Raw genomic sequence first — 8,450 nt, 5'->3', positions numbered from 1 at the left:
GTTTCAACAAGAACAGTTCAAGGCTTCCCGGGTGTCCTGCAAGGTTCGGCATTTATTTTTTTTAATAGCAAGCAGATGAACTGGCCTTACAATATGAAGACCCCTCTCACTGTGTCGGTTTTAGCGAACGTCACGACTGTGTTTGTGTGTGTACTGTGAGTTAAATAAAAAAAATGTGGAACATATCAGGCAATGCGACCTCTTTTTTCGTGATCCGAACTTCGAACAGAAACTTGCAAATATGCTTGCCGAGATTTCAAGTGATGTGTCAGATATTGAATTTTTCCAATACAGAGGACGAAGAATATATTCAAAGCAATCATGATACCGATTCATATGTGTCAGTTGACGGTGATGAAGACAACCAAAGCAGTGGACCTGATACAGTAAGTGACAAATATTTTTATGATAAAAAATAGATTCAAGAGATCTTCAGTGGAGACTACGAAACATACCAGAGTCCCGGAATATATATATATTTTTTGTTTCACCCCTAACTACAAAGAAGAAACAAAGTAGTTCCAGTTGATGCATGGGGCTATATTATCACAGACACTATGCAGGAGAACATGCTAAAATAGACAAAAAAAATAAATTGAAAATATGAGAAAGAAATATGTTAATTCTGATAGAGTTGTGCTCACAACTTGTGCTCTTACAGAACTGAAAAGCTTTCTTGGACTTCTTATTTACAATATAATTTTAAATAGAACAACAAAAATTTTCGATTTTTTTTGCTACAGACGGAACAGGACATATTTCGAGTAACCATGTCATCAGCTAGATTTGCAGTACTTCCGAGTTGTATGAGATTTGTCAACCCTGAAAGCAATTTTGCAAGTTCTGAGTGAATTTAATGTCAATTCTCAAGCTTGCTATTTGCTTGGTGCTAATATAACTAGAACTAATAATCAGAACACATTAGAACAGATAGGCTAGAGTTATGTGAAAACAAGAAAAAGCTATGTAACTACTGATAACTGGTACACTTCCATGGAATTTGTAGATGTACTGTTAAAAAAACTGGGCTAACTATTGTAGGAACAGAAAAAAAATTTCACCACAATTTCAGGCTCAAAAAGTTGGAAATAGTGTATACAGTTTTACGAAGAGTGTTAAATAGTTTCTCAAGTACCAAAAAAAAAATTCTTATTTCAAAATGTTGTGTTTTGTCTAACAATTGATTAAATTAAGTACCGAAGAGCAATTCTCGAAATACGGTATTATACTGAAATATTTATATTATAATAAGTGTTCTTGCATAGCCGTTCCAGTCTTCAAAGTGCTCCCAACACGGCTTCTGCTTGCTTTTCAATAAAATGTAAATTATGTGCAGTTCAATTTACGGTACTAGCGTGTCTCACTGCTACACGGAAAATCCTACAGGAGTTTATTTTTTCCTGGAGCTCTGAGACTCGCCAAACCCTATATGGTATTGAGTATCCTCATTATTGCGATGTGATGAGAAACATGAATGTCCATGTTGTGAATGAAAAAGCCAGAAAATCGCATGTCACGGCTTTTGATGTTATCTGTAAAAAAAGCATAACGAGAGTGACGATTATGTCGGAAATAAACGTGTAGAGGACGAGGCTTGCAGCATGAAGTTTCAAGAATGCCAGTTCCTAATAGCTCGGTATTAACCAACTAATTCTCTTGTCTTCTTAAACCCGAAGGTTTAGCAACAGAAGCCTTCCATCTCTCACCCTATAAATGAGCAAGATCAATCCAATTTTGTATCTAATTCTGTTCAAACCATACGGCTCGAATCTTGTGTGTATTACCTTCACTGTTTATTCTTTTCGCTAGCTTTTTGATCATACATTTTTATTGCATGTTTCGAATGTCAGCACAATATATTTTTCTCTTGGATCATTCATGACTATGAGGATGAAAAAATCAGAAACACAATATTATTTAACAAGCAGTATATATGTTAAAAGTTCCTAGAGAGGGGATGTACTTGACACAAGAATATAATTACCAGTGAATCATTGATTGAATTGCAGCTTTAAGTTCGCTTTATGCACGGAAAGGCAAATCGGGATTGGGCCTGTAAATCAAACCACCATGCGCCTCCAACAGGTATCAATCGAAACCTAGCACTTTTTTTATTACAAAGCAACAACGCCATCGGCAAGACATAATTACCAGAAAATAACTAAAACCGACACAGTGAGAGGGGTCTTCATATTGTAAGGCCAGTTCATCTGCTTGCTATTAAAAAAAATAAATGCCGAACCTTGCAGGACACCCGGGAAGCCTTGAACTGTTCTTGTTGAAACTAAGTGACACTGCTGTGAAGTAAGTCGCTCGATAGTTTTTTAGTATTCAGTCACCAAGCCCGTGGTAGCCATTCTAGGTAGTTGAGTCGATATTTCACTGGAAATAATGTGTTTTTCCATTGTTGAAAAAAAAGCAAGCTTCCAGTTTGAATGAATAAGCTATTTCGTCCACTCCTGTTGGGTCACCTAGCAAAAAGTTGAAAACAATTTCTTGAAGAGAAAAAAAAATACTGTTTCTTGTCACCAAGCGTACGTACATGAAGAATATGCATGAGTTGATTTATTTATTTCTTCTTCTCTCTTTCCGAAGGCATACGCGCTTCTTATTCAAGAAGCGGAATATTTGTGCCTTTCGAATCGAATTTAAGGAGGGAGTTCTATGACAAACATCTACTGAAGTTTTTAAGATGAGCCCCGCAGAGTTTTTGCATGTCCTCTCCCAAGTTAGTGTCTCGTACTTGTGTTTTCGGTTTCCAGTATGGACAGGTTAGAAACGAGTGTAGTGAATAAGAATCCCTCGGGCCTAATTCTTAATATATATAATATTGTCATTATTATTCTGCTGAAAATAATGTTATGATAGCCGTCGCTATTTCAGAGTGGCAAATGTTTAACTCTATTAATTCTTCAATTTTATTTTAGGTTAGGCATATTCAACGAATTTTTTTGATTACAATGCAACAATATTTTACATTTCAACGTTTTCGTAGTCGTCTAAACGTTTGAGAAAACCTTTTTTTGGTTCAACGTTCGTTCGTTGAAACGTTTCAACGTTTATGCAGAAAGGTTGAAACGTATTGTCACGATTAGTCGAACATGTCGCGAAAGGCAAAATAAAAAAAAATAACTCCCAAATTCAAATCGACCAAACAAGAGATAGTGAAAAAAAAACATGGAACCTTACAACATCCATTGAATAATCGACATTTTGCTGAAATGTCTCAGGCGTTCGCTGGATGATCATGAAAAATTACATTTCTAAAATTGCAGGGAGAAAAAATAATAATCTGGAAGTCTCGATTGTGATAACAGAAGAGATGGACGCGACGAAAAAACAAAAAAAAGAACATAAGAAAATTAATCGATGCGGACAAGATAAACAATGATCTAATCAATAACATTACAGCATTAAGTGCCATGCATTCTTTCCTCGTTCGTAATAAAATTTAACAAATTATAAAAAGGATAGCAATCCAACTTGTCATTTGACCTCCTTAGTGAAGTATGTTATAAAAAATATATATATATTGAAAATTTCCAGTTCGTTTCATTTCGCGATTTATCCTCATAGCCGCAATAAACTTAGGAGGCACAGGCTTGTATACATTCTATCTTTCGTTCGGAGGGACAAGGTAAACCGAGCACCTAACCAACCATTCAATGATAATAATATTCATGAATTTTTGTTTTGAATTGAGAAAGTAAAAAAATAATCACCTCCTTTAAATATCACATCTACTCTAAAGCATTCATTCGCTGTTCATATTTTCCGTCCTTGAATTCGAATGTATGTTTTGTCTAACAATTGATTAAATTAAGTACCGAACATTATCGAAAAGCAATTCTGAAAACATTATACTGAAATATTAACATTATAATAAGTGTTCTTCCATAGCCGTTTCAGTCTTCAAACTGCTTCCAACACTGCTTCTGCATACTTTTCAATAAAATCAATTTACCGTACGGCCTGGCCCTTTGCAGATTAACGAAAAATCGTCTAAAGTTTGAAGTTGTGACCCTTCTCTATACCGTTGCAAGCTTTTTTGTGGTTATTCAAAGTACCTCATTTTCGCATATTCAAATACACACCAGTGAAGGGAGTTCATGTCTCATTAGTGATTTTAAATTTGTATTTTTGGGACCATGCACACACTTCCTAACATTGTTGCTTTGTAGTCGATGAGTTGTGCGGGTACAGATGTGAAGTAGTTAATAAGACCCCACACAGACAAGCCCCCCCCACCATTTCTTTCCGACATAGTTGTTGTTTTGTTACTAGAAAATTGTTATGATTACAGTACACCTGTATCAGTATAGAATAACATAGTGCCATTTTCTGTTTCTGTTGCCAGCAAAAGCAAATCTGCAGGTCACAGGTTCGAGAAACAAGACATTTTTTAAAAATTCTCCTGCGCATAACATGGACCACCTATAGCGATGATATAATATAGATCGTATTAACAAATATACTTCAAAGTTATGTAATAAGATTTTGGTTTAGTATTTAATCACAACAGCAAAACAAACTTCACAACTGAACTTAAGTGCATTTTGCATACATGCAGAAACATAAATTTACGCCCCCGAGGTGGTTGTTGGAAGACTATATACAATAAGACACACCGCCCCATTCTTTACAATAATAAAAATATTGAATAAGTAAGCAGTGGAGTAAAATCCTTTGTTTCATTTTGATGTGAACAAAAATTATAGTTGATCTGAACCCCCCTTGTCCAAATGAAGAATAAGCTCCGGTCCCATCTGGAGACTGCAAAACTGATATGTATGTCTATTCAGAAAAACCCAAAAGTTTTAACATCCATGCACATTACCGTACTGTGGCTGTTGCGCCCCACACCCATGTGTAATGTTTTATTTCTCTTGTTGGCTGAACGCGAAGATGCTCGAGACTGCTTTCAAAAATTATTTTTCGGCCTCGCTTCACGATACAGCCGTATGCATGTAAAACTAGTATATCACACACAGGCAGAGAGGCAAAAAATAACATTTCTCTCTTTCCCTCGCTTTTGCCCATCTTCCAGTGTTCGTCTAGATAGCGTGACTAGCAAAAATATTGAAATCGAAATAAGAATTATCCGTTATGGTCTCCCTCCCTTCTTTGCATGCATGTTGCGCTGACATGTAAATAAGCGCTATGCTTTAATAAAAAGAACAACCATTGTACAACTGTATAGGTCCTCGTCCATCTCATGCCAGGGACTGGGTATATCTTGTATACAGTTTATAGTGGCATCATATTCCTTCACCAGATATCAAACTCGAGAGACTTGCAAGACAGCTCAGGTTATAACTTAATACGAGGTCTGTTTTTTTAAAAAATAATAATCGTCAGTCCATATGACAATACTTGCTGTTTAACTAACAGTATTCGAATCTCTGAGGGGGCGGGGCATTCCACATTTACCTTTGCTAGAAAGCGCAGTGCAATAAATATTCTTTTTAAGTTATGCAATAATTTTGACATTATATTCATGTCCATTCCCCAAGACTAGATTTATATACACAACCAACTCGCTCTTGCAATATATTATCTGATGCGACATTGTGAAAGGTTCTCGTATGTTCGCGAAACAGGAAATACACGTCATAGCTTCCGTGAATCGAAAGCAAGGTTACTGGGGGCACGCAAAATACCGTAAGAAGAATTATATATTCCAAATGCAGGCATCATCATTTTTCTCTTGCACAAATAGAATAATCGGGCTGAATTTCCAGTCTAAAACCACCATGTTCTGGCAGCAAGTATCAAAAACCTGTGGTAATTTTATTATATGATAGGAGGTGAGTGAAATGGTTGTTGCAAGTTATCTTTTAAACCCAGTACGTGTGTAGGAAAAACTGCGTATAAGCTGTATCACACTCTCTCTGTCTGTGTGTCAGGTGGTCGTGTCGTTCGCTAGTTGTATGTCACAGCTTAACCCGTACTAGTTAATATTTTTACATGAGGTAAGTTGGCATACTCTGGTAGGGTATATGTTTCAAGCCTCTAGCTGTAGAGCCTATTTGCAAAAAAATAAGTTTGGTAACACTACTCGTCGAAAGCAGCTCAAACAGTGTTGCTAGCTGTAGGTTAATTTTCCCCGTTATACAATTGCAAGAGGTGAGTTGTTTATAGCCTATCTGGAAGGTTTGGTGTGTGTGTGTCCATGGCTTATGTCGTAGGTTAATAAAATTTGCAATAAATCTTGTGTGTGTTGGTAACCGTCAGCCCTTACATGTGATATAGCAGCCTTACTTATTGTAAGACATAGTGTGTATGTATGAGTGGGGGAGGTTAGTTTAGTTCACGATAGATCGACCTGTCACGCTATGACCAATTTCTGCTTTTGAGTCACCTGTAAGGCTATATGTGGGTGGGTGAGGGAGCTTAGTTTAATTCACGATAAATCACATTTTAAATTTGCTCACTCTCTCTGTGTCTGTGTGTCAGGTGGTCGTGTCGATCGCTAGTTGTATGTCACAGATTAACCTAGGTAATATTAACTGTACTTCAAAAAATAAAATTGTGTGTATCTCATGTCGAACTAGAAACAAAAAAATCAAACATTAAGCATGCATGCAGATTAATTAAGCTGTAAATTTAAAATTTGGCCTCCCCCAAATCGCATTTCATACATACATTCATGTGGAGGACCCGTGGCCCACCTCCCAAGAGGTTTGGTTAGCATGCAATAAATCAGTATGCTAGAAAATACAAAAAAAAAAAGAAGAAGATGAGAAAGCATTAACACTGCACCGCCGGTTAGCGTCATTAATTCTTCTTCTTCATTTTACCGCATACTTATCATCTTAGAAGGCTACGCTGTCAACTCCTATTTGTAGGTTAGCCTCGCCTCTGAAATATCATATGGCAATTTTTTTTAAAAAAAACAAAAAGTTTGTGAAGCAATCAGATGCTGTCGAAACATCAAAAAAACATATACACACACACTAGAAAATAAGCATGCAACTTTATTTGTAACACACACACATACATTCTCCATCTTCATCAAGAAAATATTATAATAAACATAATCATTTTTATCTATCTCATAATAAAACTCTATATCAAATAACACTAGAGTCGTTAGTACACGTTGCATGCATTACGGAGGTCCTCTGTAGGGTTTCATGGAAGTTTGGGGGAAAAAAAAAAACACGTGAAACTCTACAGAGGTGCGGTAATCTATAACCGCAGCCATTAGAAAACTTTTACATTTTTGGTTGGGCACCACGCACCCTGGCGAGGTTATAGGGGCCAGGCATCCATAAAAAACAACAATTATTATTTGTTTGCTTGTTTGTGTTACAATACATAAGCGCGCGTACGTATGTGTGTGGCACATCGTTCCCTCCCCGAGAGAGAGGTTTACGTAGGTCGCAATATATAAACATTTGGTCCCGGACTTGGAAAATTACGATAAAATACACTCATCTTTCAAAAATAAGAGGATGAGAGGAGAGGTTTACGAAGATCACGATATATATAAACATTTGGCTCCGGACTTGGAAAATTACGATAAGGTGCACTCATTTTTCAAAATGAGAAGATGAGAAGATGAGAGGAGAGGTTTACGTAGGTCGCAATATATAAACATTTGGTCCCGGACTTGGAAAATTACGATAAAATACACTCATCTTTCAAAAATAAGAGAATAAGAGAATAAGAAAATGAGAAGATGAGAGCGCGCGCGTGTGTATGTGCCACATCCTCCCCCCCCCCCGAGAGAGAGGTTTACGAAGATCACCATATATAAACATTTGGCCCCGTTGATTCCAGCACTCCAACTTCATCTCTAATGTTGACGACAATATTCTAAAAGTAGAGAGAATGAGAGAATGAGAGAATGAGAGGATGAGAGAATAAGAGGATGAGAAGAGAGGTTTACGAAGATCACGATATATAAACATTTGGTCCCAAACTTGGAAAATTACGATAAAGTGCACTCATCCTTCAAAAAATAAGAGAATGAGAGAATGAGAGAATGAGAAAAGAGGTTTACGTAGGTCGTGATATATAAACATTTGGTCCCAGACTTGGAAAATTACGATAAGATGCACTCATCTTTCAAAAAATAAGAAAATAAGAAAATAAAAAAATGAGAGGATAAGAGAAAGATGGGAGGATGAGGGGAGGATGAGAGGAAGATGAGAGAATAAAAAGAGAATGAGAAAGATGAGAGGATGAGGGGATGAGAGCTCATCTTTCACTCATCACTGCCTTTTTGCGCCCGTGAAACCTCGTCAGCGTAATAAATGAGGCGCGGAACGGGGAGAGAAAGTGAGTTTTTCAACTTTTTGTGGTCGTTTGGTCAAAAAATCAGAGTTGCGGTCAGATGCACAAAAATACTCTACTAAATAAAAACGAATTTCATCCCTTGTGGGGATCGAAGCCACGACCTTTGGATTAGAAGTCCAACGCGCTATCCTCTGCGCCAAAGGGAC

General features: G+C 36.9%; 1 non-coding gene across 1 annotated transcript; it reads right to left on the bottom strand.

Moving 5' to 3' along the window:
• Window positions 1–8,377: 8,377 nt before the first annotated feature.
• TRNAR-UCU (transfer RNA arginine (anticodon UCU)) lies at window positions 8,378–8,450 on the bottom strand. Its single transcript has one exon. It is a non-coding gene; the product is annotated as a tRNA-Arg (tRNA).

This window comes from Lepisma saccharinum, chromosome 10 (genome assembly GCF_977018435.1).
Source record: "Lepisma saccharinum chromosome 10, izLepSacc3.1, whole genome shotgun sequence".
Classification (NCBI taxonomy): domain Eukaryota; kingdom Metazoa; phylum Arthropoda; class Insecta; order Zygentoma; family Lepismatidae; genus Lepisma; species Lepisma saccharinum.
Note: the sequence above shows the minus strand (reverse complement) of the source record. Positions and strands in the feature narration are given on the sequence as shown.